Source organism: Mesoplodon bidens (assembly GCF_964165515.1).
Source record: "Mesoplodon bidens genome assembly, chromosome: 1".
NCBI classification, from domain to species: domain Eukaryota; kingdom Metazoa; phylum Chordata; class Mammalia; order Artiodactyla; family Ziphiidae; genus Mesoplodon; species Mesoplodon bidens.
In genome coordinates this window covers 28,369,825-28,387,839 of record NC_138176.1, presented here as the reverse complement: position 1 = coordinate 28,387,839, position 18,015 = coordinate 28,369,825, and the positions used below count along the sequence as shown (strand labels likewise).

The 18,015-nt window shown below is 37.7% G+C and overlaps 1 protein-coding gene across 11 annotated transcripts in view; it reads left to right on the top strand.

The window, feature by feature from the left end:
* Nucleotides 1-18,015, top strand: part of BTRC (beta-transducin repeat containing E3 ubiquitin protein ligase) — a 191,760-nt gene that overhangs the window by 64,738 nt on the left and 109,007 nt on the right. The window lies entirely within an intron of this gene.

Sequence of the window (18,015 nt, the reverse complement as noted above, 5' to 3'; positions counted from 1 at the left end):
TAAATTGGTGTGTGGGCCTTGAATTGTATTGCAGGGGTGAAATTGTGTGACATAGGCAGAAAAGAGATGCTTAAAAAACATCTTGGGCCCAGAGGCCAGTATTGGTGTAGTGGTTAAGAGCCCTTGTCAAACCCAAGTTCTTGTATCTTACGCACAGTAAGGCCAAACAAACTGAACTGTCAGAATTTGGAGCAGAAAAAGGTTTATTACAAGGGCCAAGCAAGGAGAATGGGCAGCTCTTGCTCAAAATTTGGTGGGGAGGACTGCAGGGTGTGTGACCTTCCTCAGATTGGTTGGTAGTGTGATAACAGGGTGGTGTTTCAGGAATCTCAATCATTAGCCTTCTGGTTCCAACCAGTCTTGGGTCCATGTGGTAGTGCTTAGCTTGAAGTTACCATCTTCCCCCTGGGTGGGGGGACCTTAGTTCCTGTAGATAAAACTCAGAGATGTGTATCAGATTGTTATGTATATACCTTGAAGAGGAACAAGGACCCTGCCCCATTGCTGCACTGTCGTTTCTTGACTTCTTTCGTCTCTTCATTTCCTCACTTAATTAGTAACTGTTTGAATCTGCCCATTGGAACGCAGCGAAGGTCTAGGAGGCTGAAGCCTTTTTTTCCTGCAAACAAGAAAAAGGCTTTTGTACCAGGGAGGGCCCTGTAGGGTTCTGCTCAGTTTCACCCTGGCACCAGACTGCTTGAGATTTGAGCCTGGCTCTGTCCACATGTAACGTTGGGTACATACCTGACTTCTCTATACCTCAGTTTCCTTATCAGTTAAGTAGGGATGATAATAGTATCTATCTCATAGGGTTGTTGTTAGGGTACGAGTTGACTTTTATTAAGTCCTTATGAAACCATGCGACTCAGATAGAGACTTAAACCCACTGTCTTTTAATTGAGATTACACACCTGGTCTCAGGACTTAATGAAGCTCAGGTTCTTTATGTCTCATCACAGAAAGAATTCAATGAGAGACAAAGTGATAGGTAAGAAGTGGATTTATTTATAGAGAAGACACACTCCACAGACAGAGTGTGGGCCAGCTCAGAAGGTGAGAGGCCCTGAAATATGGCTTGATTAGTTTTTATGGGCTGGTTAACTTCATAGGCTAATGTGTGGGAGGATTATTCCAACTATTTCAGGTGAAGGGGCAGGGATTTCCAGGAGTTGGGCTACTGCCCACTTTTTGGTCTTTTATGGTTAGCTTCAGAACTGTCATGGCACTGGTGGGTGTGTCATTTAGCATGCTGATGTAGTACAATGAGTGTATAATGAAGCTCAGTGTCTACTGGTAGTTGACTCTTCCACCATCTTGGATCTAGTTAGTTCTAACCATTATTTGTCATATCCTGTGGCTGTGTCATTCTTTTAAAGGTTGTGCCCTGCCCCCTTCCTTCCTGTTTTACTTAGAACAGGGTCTGGAAGAGAAATAGGTTCTATATTATCAGAAAACTGCACAGAGGACTAGGTTTGGAAGCTTTCAGCAAATAATGTTTCACCTTGGTATAAAACAGTACACTGTTGAATTAAATCTTTTTTTTTTTTTCATACCTTACAGCCCAGTTCTGTATCATAGCAAAGCCTGCACTTGGTTCAGGTATTGAGAAAATTTTGCTTTCCCCAACATTGCTATAAGTATGAATGTTTATTTTTCTTTTCTTATCTTCAGAGAAATCATTAAGTTCTCTGTAGCAAAAATGGAAGAAATGGGCTTATATGCTGGTTTTTTCTATTAATCCAACAGTTTGTTCTATGTCAGGTTCATTGTACACAGGTGCTTAATATTGCTGATTGACTAATTGGCAGATATAGACTTAAGTCTAGTCTTTCCTGTTTCCACTACTAGAATTAAAACAATCTTAGTACATTTGCATCTTTCTTGCTTGGGTTTTGCCTTATTTGCTTATTTAGATTTTTGTTTATGTAAAAATTACATACAGTAAAATAGACACATCTTGTGTACCCTTAGATGAATTTGACAAATGTATACATTTGTGTAACCTCACTCTCAAGATATAGAGCATTTCCATAATCTGAGAAAGTTCCTTTGTACCCACTTTCAGTTAGTGCCCATATCCCATATGCAATTACTGTTGTGATTTGTCACCGAAGATTAGATTTGCCTGTACCTGAACTTTATATAAATGCAGTCACAGAGTATACATTCTTTCGTGTCTGTTTTTTTTTTTTTTTTCTGGCCATGCCACACGGCATGCAGGATCTTAGTTCCCTGACCAGGGATCAAACCCCTGCCCCCTGCAGTGGAAGCACGGAGTCCTAACCACTGGACTGCCAGGGAATTCCCTGTGTCCTCTTGATCAGCATAATGTTTTTGAGATTTATCCATTTTCTTATGTTTATCTGTAACTTATTCTTTTTTATTGCTAAATAAATTCCATTGCATTAATATATTACAATTTGTTTTTCCATTCATCTGTTGGTAGACATTTGGATTGTTCTTATTTTTGTCTACTATGAATAAAGCTACAGTATACAGTTTGTATGTCTTTTTGTGGACATGGATTTTTATTTCTCTTGGCTTTAATGCCTAAGAGTGGAATTGCTGGGTCATAGAGAAAGTGTATTTTTAACTTTAAAAGATATAGTTCAAGTAATTCTTCAAAGTAAGTGGTTGTCCCAGTAGGAATACTCATTTCTACTAATATTGCTGAACATGTTTAAGGAAGTGACTTAGTAATAGTTTCATAGTATTTTTTCTTTGAAATTATCGCAAATATTTAGTGAATTTGAAGCACCTTCGAAGTAAAAATTCTGTGACAATAGAAAAGGAAGAGCCATAGAGTTGTTGCTGAATATGTTGTATTATCCTCAGTAACTCAGATGGAAATGGCAACATTGGGATGGTTTGATTATTGACATTACAAACCACACATTTTAAACTAGTGACAGAGGGACTTCCCTGGTGGTCCAGTGGTTAAGCCTCCATGCTCCCAGTGCAAGGGACACGGGTTCGATCCCTGGTCGGGGAGCTAGATCCCACATGCTGCAACTAAGAGTTCACATGCCACAACTAAAAGATCCTGCATGCTGCAACTGAAGATCCTGCATGCTGTAACTAAGACCCAGTGCAGCCAAATAAATAAATAAATACTTAAAAAAACACAAACAACTAGTGATAAAGAGATGCTGTAAATATTATTTAAATAGATTCTTTGAGGACCTGTTTAGTTTGAACGTATTTTCATTTCCATCACTCCATTGTTTTGTCCTGGAAAGTCAATAGGTGATTAAAAGAATTTCTGTTGATTAACAGTGGGTGTATTTTGTGGAATCATTTGTTTATCCTCAGCAAATGGCAGTTGTAATCTGTACTATTAAATGAGACTGAGCAATAGAAAGTGCTTAAAAATAGCTGAGTAATTCAGATCCTTTATTTTCTTTAGACATTAAAGAAGAAGAGAAATTCTAACAATAATATAGGTTGGGACTTCCCTGGTGGTGCAGTGGTTAAGACTCTGCGCTCCCAATGCAGGGGGTCCGGGTCCGATCCCTGGTCAGGGAACTAGATCCCAGAAGCATGCCACAACTTAGAGTTTGCATACCACAGTTAAGGAGCCAGCAAGCCACAACTTAGGAGCCTGTGAGCTGCAACTAAGGAGCCCGTGAGCTGTGACTAAGGAGCCTGTGAGGCGCAACTAAGGAGCCTGCTGGCCGCAACTAAGGAGCACACATGTCGCAACTAAGGAGCCTGTGAGCTGCAACTAAGACCTGGCACAACCAAATAAATAAATATTTTTTAAAAATGTACTAGTCGGGGCTTCCCTGGTGGCGCAGTGGTTGAGAGTCCGCCTGCTGATGCAGGGGACACAGGTTCGTGCCCCGGTCCGGGAAGATCCCACATGCCGCAGAGTGGCTGGGCCCATGAGCCATGGCTGCTGAGCCTGCGCGTCCAGAGCCTGTGCTCCACCACGGGAGAGGCCACAGCAGTGAGAGGCCCGCGTACCCCCCCCCAAAAATGTACTAGTCAATGCCTTAAAAAAAAAAAAAGAATATAGGTGGATTTATATGGCCTTAGAATATTTTAGGTGTCAAGTATAGCTAGTAATTTTAAGGAATTTTTGAGCTTGAATCATATAGTATTTTAATATTAGCTAGGGTCCCTTGTCAAAGGTTGAAATTGTTGAGGATTGACTTCAGGAGAGATTATGTAATATATTTTACTGTTTAAGAATACTTGGGTTTCGGGGAACTATATTCAGTATGTGATAAACCATAATGGAAAAGAATATGAAAAAGCATATGTATATGTATAACTGAGTCACTTTGCTGTACAGCAGAAATTAACACAACACTGTAAATCAACTATACTTCAATAAAATTAAGAAAGAAAAATACTTAGAAGTCTACTAAATCTTACCATCTACTACATGAAATGTTAATGTGGAGCAATACTAGGAAAATTAAGCATTATTCAGAATATACGTATATATACATGTATGGAAGCCTTATTTTACATTTGAGGTTTTAGGGGAATATGGATTATCACACTGAATGTAAATGAACATGTAAAACTTATTACAAAACAATACCGTAAGGAAAATTACCCCATGACAAAAATGCTTACTTACCAAAGTCCTAATTGACCGCCCTCCCACTGTATATAAATCATCTCAGTACTGCATAATTTCTATTTAATAAAAATTCAGTTCCTTTTGAACGCTCCCAAAGACATTCTGTGAAGCCACCATCACCCTTATACCAAAACCAGACGAAGACACTACCAAAAAAGAAAATTACAGGCCAGTATCTTTGATGAATGTAGACACAAAAATTCTCAGCAAAATATTAGCAAACTGAAACCAGCAACACATAAAACCATGACCAAGTTGTTCATCCCAGGGTCACAAGGATGGTTCAACAGTGTCATACTAATCAATCAGTGTCATACACCACATCAACAAATGAAAGGACAGGGACTTCCCTGGTGGTCCAGTGGTTAAGACTCTGTGCTCCCAGTGCAGGGGGCCCAGGTCTGATCCCTGGTCAGGGAACTAGGTCCCGCATGCCACAACTAAGACCTGGCACAGCCAAATAAATAAATAAATAAATGTTAAAAAAGAAAAAAAGAAGAAAGGACAAAGACCACATGATCATCTCAATAGACACAGAAAAAGCATTTGGTAAAATGCAACATCCATTCATGATAAAAACCCTTATGAAAATGGGTGTAGAGGGAACATATCTCAACATAATAAAAGCTATTTATGACAAACACACAACCAATATAATACTCAATGGTGAAAAGCTGAAAGCCTTCCCGTTAAAATCTGGAACAAGACAAGGATGCCCATTCTCACCACTTCTCTTCAACACAGTATTGGAAGTCTTAGCCATAGCCATCAGACAAGAAAAAAAAAAAGGTATTCAAATAGGTAAAGAAGAGGTAAAATTGTCATTATATGCAGATGACATACTATATATAGAAAACCCTAAAGACTCCACACAAAAACTACTACAACTGATAAATTCAGCAAGGTAGCAGGATACAAGATTAACACACAGAAGTTGGTTGCATTTCTTTACACTAATAATATCAGAAAAGAAATGTAAACAAACAATCCCTTTTGAAATTACATCAGAAAACAAAACAAACAAAAAAACCTTAGGAATAAACCTCACCAAGGAGGTGAAAAACTTATATGCTGAGAACTACAAAACATTGATAAAGGATATTAAAGATGATTCAAAGAAATGGAAAGATATCCCATACTCTTGGATTAGAAGAATTAATATTTTTAAAATGGCAACACTGCCCAAAGCAATCTACAGATTTAATGTGATCCCTATCAAATTACCCATGATAGTTTTCACAGAACTAGAACAAATAATCCTCAAATTTATATGGAACTATAAAAGACCCAGAATTGCCAAAGCAATCCTGAGGAAAAAGAACAAAGTAGGAGGCATAACCCTCCCAGACTTCAGACAATACTACAAAGCTACAGTAATCAAAACAGTGTGGTATTGGCATAAAAACAGGCATATGGATTAATGGAACAGAATAGAGAGCCCAGAAAAAACCCCATACACCTATGGTCAATTAATCTTCAACAAAGGAGGCAAGAATATAAAATGGGAAAAGGACAGTCTCTTCAGCAAGTGGTGCTGCATGTAAATCAAAGAAGTTAGAATATACCCTCACAACATGCGCAAAAATAAACTCAAAATGGCTTAAAGACTTAAACATGGGACTTCCCAGGTGGTCCAGTGGTTAAGAATCTGCCTTCCAATGCAGGGGACATGGGTTCAATCCCTGGTCAGGTAATTAAGATCCCTGGTCAGGGAATTAAGATCCCACATGCCTCGGGGCAACTAAGCCTGCGCACCACAACTAGAGAACCCGTGTGCCGCAACTACAGAGCCCACACGCTCTGGACCCCACGTGCTGTAACTACTGAGCCCACGCACTCTGGAGCCCACGCACCACAGCTAGAGGGTCCGCGCACCACAACTACTAAGCCCACGCACTCTGGAGCCCACACGCCACAACTAGAGAGAAGCCCGCGTACTGCACCGAAAGATCCCATATGCTGCAACTAAGACCTGGTGCAGCCAATCAATCAATAAATGAATGAATGAATGAATGAATGAATGTCTTAAACATAAGATATGACACCATATGACTCCTAGAAGTGACCATAGGCAAAACATTCTTTGACATAAATCTTATCTACCAATGTTTTCTTAGGTCAGTCTTCCAATGCAATAGAAATAAAAACAAAAATAAACAAATGGGACCTAATCAAACTTACAAATTTTTGCACAGTGAAGGAAACTGTAAACAAAATGAAAAGACAACTTGTGGAATGGGAGAAAATATTTGCAAATGATGCAACTGACAAGGGTGTAATTTCCAAAATATATAAACATCTCATATAACTCAACAACAAAAAAACAAACAACCCAATTGAAAAAGGGCAGAAGACCTAAATAGACATTTCTTCAACGAAGACATACAGATGGCCAATAGGCACCTGAAAAGATGCTCAACAGCGCTAATTATTAGAGAAATGCAAATCAAAACTACCATGAGGTACCACCTCATGCCAGTCAGAATGGCCATCATTAAAAAGTCTACAAATAACAAATGCTAAAGAGGGTGTGGAGAAAAGGGAATGCTCTTACACTGTTGGTGGGAGTGTATTGGTGCAGCCACTGTGGAAAACAGTATGTAGGTTCCTCCAAAAACTAAAAATGGAGTTGCCATCTGATCCAGCAATCCCATTTCTGGGCATATACCCAGACAAAGCTATAATTTGAAAAGATACATGCACCCCTATGGTCATAGGAGCACTATTTACGATAGCCAAGACATGGAAGCAACCTAAATGTCCATTGAGAGATGAATGGATTAAGAAGATGGGTATATATATATATACAATGGAATATTAGCCATCAAAAAGAATGAAATAATGCCATTTGCAGCAACATGGATGGACCTAGAGATTATCATACTAAAGGAAGTAAGTCAGAAAGAGGAAGACAAATACCATATGATATCACTTACATGTGGAACTAAAATATGATACCAATCAACATACCTACGAAACAAAAACAGATTCACAGATATAGAGAACAGACTTGTGGTTTCCAAGGGTACGGGAAGGAAGGAATGGGAGTTTGGGATTAGCAGAGGCAAACTATGTATATGGGATGGATAAACTACAAGGTCCTACTGTATAGCACAGGGAACTATATTCAATATCTTGTGACAAACCATAGTGGAAAAGAATATGAAAAATATATATATATATCTGCATAACTGAGTCACTTTGCTGTACAGAAGAAATTAACACAACATTGTAAATCAAGTACAATAAAATTTTTTTAAAAATTCAGTTCTTTTTTGTGCATATGTTGACATTTGACCTATGTTTATCCTAGCTATACTCCTTACATTAGGAGTTTGCATATAGTGAGAAGTCAAAAATGTTTCTGTTTTGTGTGGGGGGAAAACCCTACATTTTCATCTGCTTATAAAACTAACTTATTGTTTATAGTAGAATATGTAAACTATTTGGTAAATATATAAGCAAGAAAGTATCACTCATACTCCTTCTACTTTAAGATAATCATCAATCAATATGCTAGTTTCCTTCAGTCTAGAATGACTTATCCATTTATGTATGCATGTACACACACAGGCATGCCCAGGGAAATATAATTTTGTTTTAAAATATATTTATTATTACCATTTTATTATAAAATTATAAAACAAAGTAAAAATTTAATAATTATAGAAAATACAGAGAAGTAGAAAAAAGGAAATATTTTAATGTCCTCCCAGATATTACTATTTTATTGATAGTAATACTTCCTTTTTTTTTTTTTTTTTTTTTTTTGTTGTTGTGGTACGCGGGCCTCTCACTGCTGTGGCCTCTCCTGTTGCGGAGCACAGGCTCCGGACGCGCAGGCTCAGTGGCCATGGCTCGTGGGCCCAGCCGCTCCGCGGCATGTGGGATCCTCCCAGACCGAGGCACGAACCCGTGTCCCCTGCATCAGCAGGCGGACTCTCAACCACTGTGCCACCAGGGAAGCCCTGATAGTAATACTTTCTGATTTTCAACTTTATTCTGTACTTAATTAAATTCTGTGTTTGTCACCTGGTTACATTTATTTTGGTCACTCTATCCCATGTAAGTTTTAGCCATTTCAAATTCATAGTTCTCCAAAGGTGCTGTGTTCTCCCATGCTCTGTGTCTTTGCATATCCTGTTTTCCCTACCTGGAGAATGCTACTGAAAACACCTATCTTCCCTTACCCCCTGTCTCCCACTTTTATCTACCTGGCTAATTAAATTCCACAGTTCGCTCAAGTTGTTTCACCTCTAGCATAAAGGCCCTCACTGATCTTTTCACTCCTCCGCCTTAAACGTAGTCAGAGCATCTGTACCGAGAGCATGCAATAGATACCTCTGTCATAAGCACTGATATGCTTATTGTGATTGCTCAGTTCCTTGAGAGCAGGACTATATTTTGTTTATATTTCCAATGTCAAGCACAGTATAAGTGCTTGATACAGAGTATGTGCTTTATGAATTTTTGCTGAATGAATGAATGGACTTAGATATTTTGAAGAAAATTATTAAATAACATATACAGGGTGGGAAGAGAGAAAGCATTGAATTGCTGGGGGTACCTGCACATACATACACACAAATGTTCTGTATTTAGAAAGAAGTCATGATAATTAAATAATCATTCCAAAGACTACACATTTACATGGAAAAAAGGAAAACATGCTGAGTCTGATTTATGGGCAGATTTATACCTTTGGCTTTCATACAGCTCGCACTACGATGATCCCTTCTGAATTGGATTTTGTATGCTGAATTTGGACTCTTGTTGATGAACAAATGCACATTTCAAGCTATTAAATAGTGGCAGTGCCGGCCAGCTAACAGTTAAGTTTTAATGATGGCAACGTCTTTATCTTCACAGCAGTGTGTTTGTACAATTATTTGACTTTTATTGCATTTTACCCTTATTCTATACAAGAATAGACACCAGGAGAATTAAAATGATCATAGTGATAAACTAAAGTCTACAGAAAGGATGGAGATCATTAGGGACACTGAAAATGACCCTTTAGCCTTGATTGAGAACAAAATTAAAGTATATGTGCAAAATGTTGGAAATATATTATTGAAGATCATTTATTAAAAAGAAAGTATAATTATGTATTTTAAAACATTTTAGCTAAAATTGAAACTTATTGTTCAGCTTCTACCCTTTCAACTTTTATGTATATTTAACTAAGAAAAGTTAGAGATGACCTGAATTTGGTGTATTTTACTTTATGCTAGAAATTGTCTTGGAAGAATGACACCATTAGGACTGATTTGTCTTTCAGGATGCCTACTTGGTTGTTCTAAATACTCTGTTTTAAGTTTGGTAATAATAGATTCCTCCATTGCTAAGTATTTTGACGTGTCTGTGATGCAGGTGATGTTCATTTACAGGCTAATTTGCAACATTATCTAATATCTAGATTAAACAAGATCATCTTATTGTGAGATGATCAGATTTCCTTAAAAAATTTTTTTTGTTGTATTTCCTGATGGATTTGAAAAATTAAACTTTTCACTCCACAAAGAGGGCTTATTGCTTTTATGTTGAATAATGTCGGATTTCACCTAACTGCCCTAACTTAACATGACCCCTAGTGGCAGAAGAGAGAGTATAGGTACCCCAGGGCGCCTGGAGTTGCCCCAGTATAAGAAGCACAGACTGGAAAAATCAAATTGATGAAAACTTTAAGGGTGATGGGATCCTCTGTGGATGTACTGTCCTTACCAGAGAAATTCTTCCTGTGGACAGTTAAGGCTCACCTGTATCCTCTGGAGAGATAATATTACTTTCTTTATATTCCAAGATTATCTTCTTGTTATTGCCATCTGTGTGCTGAGTAGAGGCCAAAGTACCACAGGAGTTCTTTATGTGCTATTCAGGAATCATTGTTGGTTGTTTTGTGACTGCCACAACCATTTGTACCTTCTTTCACTATTGTGCTGTTTTATGTGGTAGTGTTTTATTGTCTTGCTGTCCTTCCTTGTGTTCGTTTTCAGACTTGGTATTTTATGTGGACTGTCAGGATATGGAATCTTGGTAGACAGGCAGCATTTAGGAAACTCTTTGTCATTTTTCATGATGAGAGAAACCCAGGTTACTTATGTAGGCCTCATTGGAGGGAAAAAAAAAGACCAATCTCTTGACTGTTTAGCTGCTTAGGCCTCTGAGATTTGCAGTACTTTACCATTGTGGGATGATACCCATGAGTTCTGTTTTTCCTAAGAGTGATGTTGAATAGCTGTGAGCTTTTCTATATTCTCTGGCCCAGTCCTCTGAAAACCAAGTCTCTATTTTGAAATAGTTATTTGGGCCTAAGATGTAGTACATCATCATGAAATGGGATTTTGCAGTGTACTTTTCCCTGCTGGGTTGTCTGTCACCTGCGTTTTAAAGTTCTCAGGTGTACCATTCAAATTCTCAAGACCTTTGTCACAAACCTAGTATCTGTGGCTTGGTATGAATTAAACTGGAATTCTGTACCCAGTAAAATTGACATAAGAAGAGTAAATTCATTTTTATATATGATCCTTTAGCAAAAAGTTCGCATCTTAACCTGATTTGGTCTATTTTTTTTGTGTTAAAGATCATAAACAGAAGAGAAGGTATACAGGGATAAGTACTCGTTTTATCTTTTTGTGTTTCACACACACAAATATATATTGCAGTATTTAAAACTAGTTTATGCACAGCTTTTGTATATGAACATGAGAAGTTTTATATTTGAAAGAAAGCACATGATTAGTTTTACTAAAATATAGTTGCTATTGTTCATTCCAGTTTCTATCCTTTGCATGAGCCGTATTTTGGGGAGTGCCTGTTTCTTTACTGGTAATAAAACATAAGGGAAATTTCTAGTATAATATTAGTATATTTCCCCTAGATTTTTACATTGTCAGGTCATTAATTTTTTTTAAGCATTTCAGTTGTAGCATAGTGCAGTCCTTTGGGGAGAATTGGTAAAATGAGGATAAAATGGGTACAGGATTCCAACAGCTTGAAGATAACACAGTATTTGACCAAAATCTCTTTTGTATTCCCTACTCTGGTTCTATTCCAGTAGTCTTGGAAATGTGCCTACAGACTATTTACAGTGAGATTATAAAACTGAATCATGATTTTGGTGAATAGAAGCCAGAGCATGTGGCTCCAGCACCCTAGCTGGCAGTAAGCTCTCCCTAGGTTTATGAATGTAGTTAGATGGCCCCCAACTGTTTACAAGACAGCAGAGGTAAGATCTTTGATTGACAAGTCAGAAATGCATTAGATCATTCTCTCTGCCAGTCTCTGGTTCATGCTGTTAAAAATGTCAGCCTCCAAGTTTGAATGGCAGCCTGAGGGCCTTAGAAGCTTTTTGTTTTCTGAGATGGAAACACAAATTGGATGTGTGCCTGAGCGCTTCATCCTGGGCTGTAATTTCATCTTTTAGCTAAGAACCACAAGGTACACGAGCAAAGCACCCTGTAAACAATAATACTGTGGAAAAAAAATAAACAAGGTCGTGTTTCTGGTACGTTGATCCGATGGTGTCCTGACCTCTATCACGTTGAACATCTCCACTCTGATTGCTGTTCCCTTTGGCATTACAATGAGAGAAAGAGAGACTGACATAGGAGGAAAAGATTTAAAGTTGCAGTGTTGTTGCACATTCCTTGTATTGGCTATGAAATATTGAACTGTCAGAATGTGACACTTGGTTTTTTAAGCAACCTTTCTTGTTTGAGGTGTTTGCAGTTCATTCCTTTATCCCCCATTTGTCTGCTTTCATTGATAGGATTGGAAGTAGTTGCCTTAAATGCATGAAAAGGGACAATGTTAAAGAGAAGTGGTGCTGATGGAGCCAACACCTAAACTTAATACTGGAACATAAATGCAGGCTGTGAGGCGTGGGCAAAAGGAGACTAAAGCTGGGTTAGTAAACTAATATTGGGGTTTACGGAATACATTCTATTCTAAGGAAGAATCAGCTTAGGTCCTGGTTCTGTTTTTGTGGAGGCAGGAAGTTGGGAAGGCAGTAGTGGGTAAAGATAGGAAATGGAGTGACATAGTTTGTTAAACTGATAGCCTTCTATATGGCAGTATTGCCAGTCAAATAAAAATTAACCCAGCTATGTTATTTATTCCTAATTATCCACAGTTTTGACAAGTGGTTCATTATTGAAAGCCTTAAACGTTTGGCAAGAAAAAAACACCTTTTTTTAAAAAAAGTGCAGAATTCATATTTATAGTAAGAAGGTTGATGAATAGATAATATGTAAGAACCATTATGTTTGTATTAGTACAGCTTAATGGCACATGAATAGAAAATTTTTGTTGAGAAAGCCAAATCATAGATTTCTTGGAAAATATATTCTAGTAATAGAATGAGTTTTCTATTGCTATTTAAGTTGCAGTATATCTTAAAACAACATATTTTATAGAAAAAAAATTTCACTCTAAGAAAACAGCTCTATTGTCAGATATGTGCTTTTATCTTAATTCATTTTGGGGGCCTAGACCTTACAAGTAAAGTTTTAAGTGAGAATGACCTTTTGGAATTCTTCTGGAGTATGAAAAAGTAGGAGTTTGTGTTGAAAGTACTTGAATTAACTCTTATTGATGCTTTTAAAGCACAGCTGTTTAGCTTAGTCTTCTCCCTCTGCGAATGTGAAAGGCAGGAGCTATTCTCTATCATGAATACATAGTGAAATGCACTGGAAAAATGGTGGTAATCATTCCTGACATTTCTTAATTCCCTGCTTTGGGGGCATGCTAGAAGGAGGAGATGGTATTTGTAAAATAGTGTCCTGCTCCCTTGTACCCAGAATTATGTCCTCACTTACCAAGTACAGCACAGAGAAAGCAAGGCAAAAGGGAGGGATATTGAGAATTACTTACTGTTGTTTTAAGTATTGCTCTATATTTTTAAAGCATAAATATTGATGTAGATTTGCATTTAAGCTATGAGAACCCAGTGTCTTGACTCAATGGGGGAGTTTTCAAAAATCATTCTTCTAGAAATCGATTTCTCATTGGCTGATATCCTGAGGATAAGTAAAAAACAAACCATTCTTTTCAATCTTGGAAGAACAAGAGGAGTGCAAGTGCTTATCTAAGAAATAAGACTAGAAATACCTACATTTATGGGACCTCCTAAATCTTAAAACAGAGAAACTGTACGAATTTTCTTCTTCCTTGGTGTATTATCAAACAGCAATCACTATGAAAATGCCTCACAGCCCATGGGCTTTTATACAGCCACTCCTCCATAATAATGATTAGCTTTATTACTTAAAGTCCAGGCTTGCCTTATAAGCAAAAATCAGTATATTCATAGAACCATAGAATTTCAGTGTTGGAAATGATGTCAGAGGCCATCTAGTTATATATAGGAATCCTTTATGAAGTGTTTTTGGCAAGGGGCCATCTAATCTCTGCGTGATCACTGCCTTTATTGGCAAGCTGAACTTCTTGAAGCATCTTGCTTTCTTCTTCACTGTTGGTTCTGTTAGAAAATTTTCTCTCAAGGAGTCAAACTTCTTATTCACCTACCATTTGTGGTAATACAAAGTAATTGTTTTCTTTTTCATGTATTTATATGTTTGAGGATAGCTGTCATGTTGCTTATATTTGCTGTGCCCAGAGTGAATATTCCTGGTTCTGTTAGTATTTCTTTGGAAAATGCTAATAATCATTCCTGTCATTTTCATAACCCTGTATTTTGATGGAGGGCGCTAATCGTTCTGATTGTCCCTCCTTATGAATGCTTTCCATCTTGGCAGTGTCCTTGTTACAGTGTGGCATGCATAACTAGAGGCAGTGCTGCGAAAGTGTAGAATACAGTGACACATCTTGTTTTGAACATAATTTGGGTTATATAATTTAATTACTGCAGCCTAAAATTGAGTATATTTCTTTGGTGTAGATGATGGAAAAATCTCTAGGAACTTAGCCTGAGTGTGTTTCTTCACCTTTTCTTTGAAGTCAGGAAAGCATATGTAAGTACTTTGATAAATGACATAATGTAGTGGCATATTTGAGTGGTACAGGTATTTTAAACCTAGCTCCAGTTCTTGAAGATGGTGAACATCTGCTTAGAGGTATTGTAGAGCTCCACAATGCACTAATTGAATTACTCTTTTCTGGAGTTGCCGACTGCACTAATTGAATTAGAATCAGTGTGTGTGTGTGTGTGTGCGTGCATGTGTGTGTGTGTGTGTGTGTAACTGAGATAATTCCAACCTTAACGGGAGAGACTAGGGGAGATATGAATGATGGTGTGTACTGTGCTGCTATCTAATGGCAGCGCATGGAAGTACTGCCTGGTCTCCAGGGAAGACAGAATGTAGTCATCTGATCTAGCATGACCTTAGTCTAACCCCATCCAGTTTAGTTCAAAAGGTCTCAGGATGTATTTTTGTAGTTCTAAATCCAAGAAGAAAGAATGTGATTAATTTACCTATTAAGAATTAAGATATGTTTTATTAGGCATAAAGTTTTTTACAAAGTATTAAGTCTCAAATATTCAACTGAATTAAAAACTTCTAATATCAGTATAATTGGTGAAAACAAATCCAAATGTATTTAGTCAATGGGTCATGTTCTTTTTCATTTTGCCTTTCATATAAGAATTAATGTAAAATGTAAAAAAGAATTACCTTTTAAAAATTCTTAGCATAACAGAAAGTAATGATATAGGGCTTATGTTCTTAAATAAAATTTCTTTCTGGTTGTCAAAATACTGAGAGTCAGTCGGTCAATTTAAGGGTGTTATCAAATTTTACTATACATAATTATGCTTATATAAAATTTTTAAATTATTATAGGAAATATTTTAATTATAGCAGTCTCAGCAAGTTTTACAGATTTCTGCTGCTCTAGTTAATTGTTTAAAATTTAACTTTATCACAAATTTGGTCAAGTTTGAAATTCTCTGAAGTGAAATAGGTAATTCTTCCTTTTCTAAAAAAAAAAGAACCCATTAATCACAATTTAATGATTTTTGTAAAACATCATGAAAATATAATTCTGTACAACTTTAAAAGCAAATACACTGAGGACAACTCAGCAAGCATGAACTGTATTTTGATTCAGTATAACTCTAGGCATTCTAACTTATAAAGTAACCCTTAACAGAAAAATACACATGTATAATCACTTGATTTATAGAGTGTGTATGTGGACCTGTAATACCACTTTAACAATAGAAAAGTGCTATTGGATACCTTTCTTATATAAGTTTCAATCTCTTATATATGGTCTTCATTATTAAAATAAAAAGTAAGTTTTAACATTCCAATATTTTATAGGCTAATTTGGTTTTTATTGTAGGATTGAGCTGCTTAGGTTTCTGAGCTATACAAATAGCATTGATTAATAGGACTAAAACAGGGGCTTCCCTGGTGGTGCAGTGGTTAAGAATCCACCTGCCAATGCAGGGGACACGGGTTCAAGCCCTGGTCCGGGAAGATCCCACAAGCTGCGGAGCAACTATGCCCGTGCACCACAACTACTGGGCCTGCGCTCTAAAGCCTGCGAGCCACAACTACTGAGCCCTAGTGCCACAACTACTGAAGCCTGCGCACCTAGAGCCTTTGCTTTGCAACAAGAGAAACCACTGCATTGAGAAGCCCACGCACCGCAACAAAGAGTAGCTCCTGCTCACCGCAACTAGAGAAAGCCCGTGTGCAGCAATGAAGACCCAATGCAGCCAAAAATAAAATAGAAAAAATAAATTTAAAAAATTTAAATGACTAAAATATATGATATGCACTCTTTATATCTGTTTTCAAGGGCATTTTACTGATTTAGAAAATGTATTTTGACACCATGTAGATTTAAAGCTTTAAAATAACATTGCCATTCACAACTAGCCACAACTCAATTTAATTCATGTATAGAGTACCTTCTGTGTGCCAGGTACTGTACAAAGTACTGGGCATAAATTAAGATTTAGGCCCTATCCTCAAAGAGATTATAGTTATTTATTAGACATTTATTAAGAACTTGTGTACCAGGCACTATTTAGATAATTTGAGGGACTACTGCTGTGAATAACCATTAGTTTCATGTATTTTTCCCATTCATTGAGCTAGAGGTCTGGTTTAGTAGCAGGTCTAAGGAAGCAGTATACTTGTTTTCGTATCAGATATAGCTCATCTCAGCAAAAAGAGTGATCTTAAATGGTTTTCCCTTCTGCCTTTACATACCTTCTAAGGGAGCAGTGATGTTTTTGATAGCTTTACATGTAGCTTTAAAAAGAGATGGGTAACATTTATTACAGTGCCTCCTGCTGGTAAATCATAGATTTTCAACCCTGTTGTCTCCAGAATTTGTAGTGCCCACTTGTGGTTTGGTAGTTACTTCAGGGTTTCTTCTAAGGCTATGAGTGGGAAAGAGTCTACTGCATACAAGGTATAAAGCACTTCTTTAAACCGTCTATTTCTAGAACTTAAATTGTCCTGGGACCAGCTCTTGATATAAAAATTCATAGAAACCTGTTTTTCACAGAGTGTGGTAACTCCTTGCCATAGTGCTGTAGTGTTAAAATTCACATTGGCCAGGTTGTTCTGTAAATTAAACGCTGACAGCTGCCCTCAGGGGAACAGCCAATGTATTTATGATGATGTGCTGATTACACAAAATACACTGCAAGCAGAAAACAGCTGCAGAGAACAAACCTCTTAAAAAGAATACAATTACAAATAGCACCCTCAGTATTTCTAGTGGTGAGTGTAGAGTACAGCATGCTAATGCAGGTTTCTTACTTAGTCTGCCTGAAAACAGAAAATCTGAAGGAGATAAGTTAAATTATGGTTGGTTGCACGTGTGCCCACATTAGCAATGAACAAATTTTGTTTCTGAAGAGCACAGCTATGAGTGCACAAATATAAGGTGTGGAGTAATTTTAACCACCACCCCCCACCCCTTTTTTTGTTAGTAGACTTTATTGGTGCCTTTCTCATATATAGTAGGGCATGGCCTTGAGTCGATAAGGGTTTGGACATTTGAAGGATATTACACAATTGAGCAGGAGAGTATCAAAAATTGTGATTTAAAAAATTCAGTAGGGGGGCTTCCCTGGTGGCGCAGTGGTTAAGAATCTGCCTGCCAATGCAGGGGACACGGGTTCGAGCCCTGGTCTGGGAAGATCCCATATGCCGCGGAGCAACTAAGCCCATGCGTCACAACTACTGAGCCTGCGCATCTGGAGCCTGCGCTCCGCAACAGGAGAGGCCGCGACAGTGAGAGGCCCGCGCACCGCGATGAAGAGTGGCCCCCGCTCGCTGCAACTAGAGGAAGCTCTCGCACAGAAACGAAGACCCAACACAGCCATAAATAAATAAATAAATAAATTATTAAAAAAAAATTCAGTAGGAATTCCATATGTTAGGGCTTGGATATCAACATTTTGTTTGGGACTTCCCTGGTGGTGCAGTGGTTAA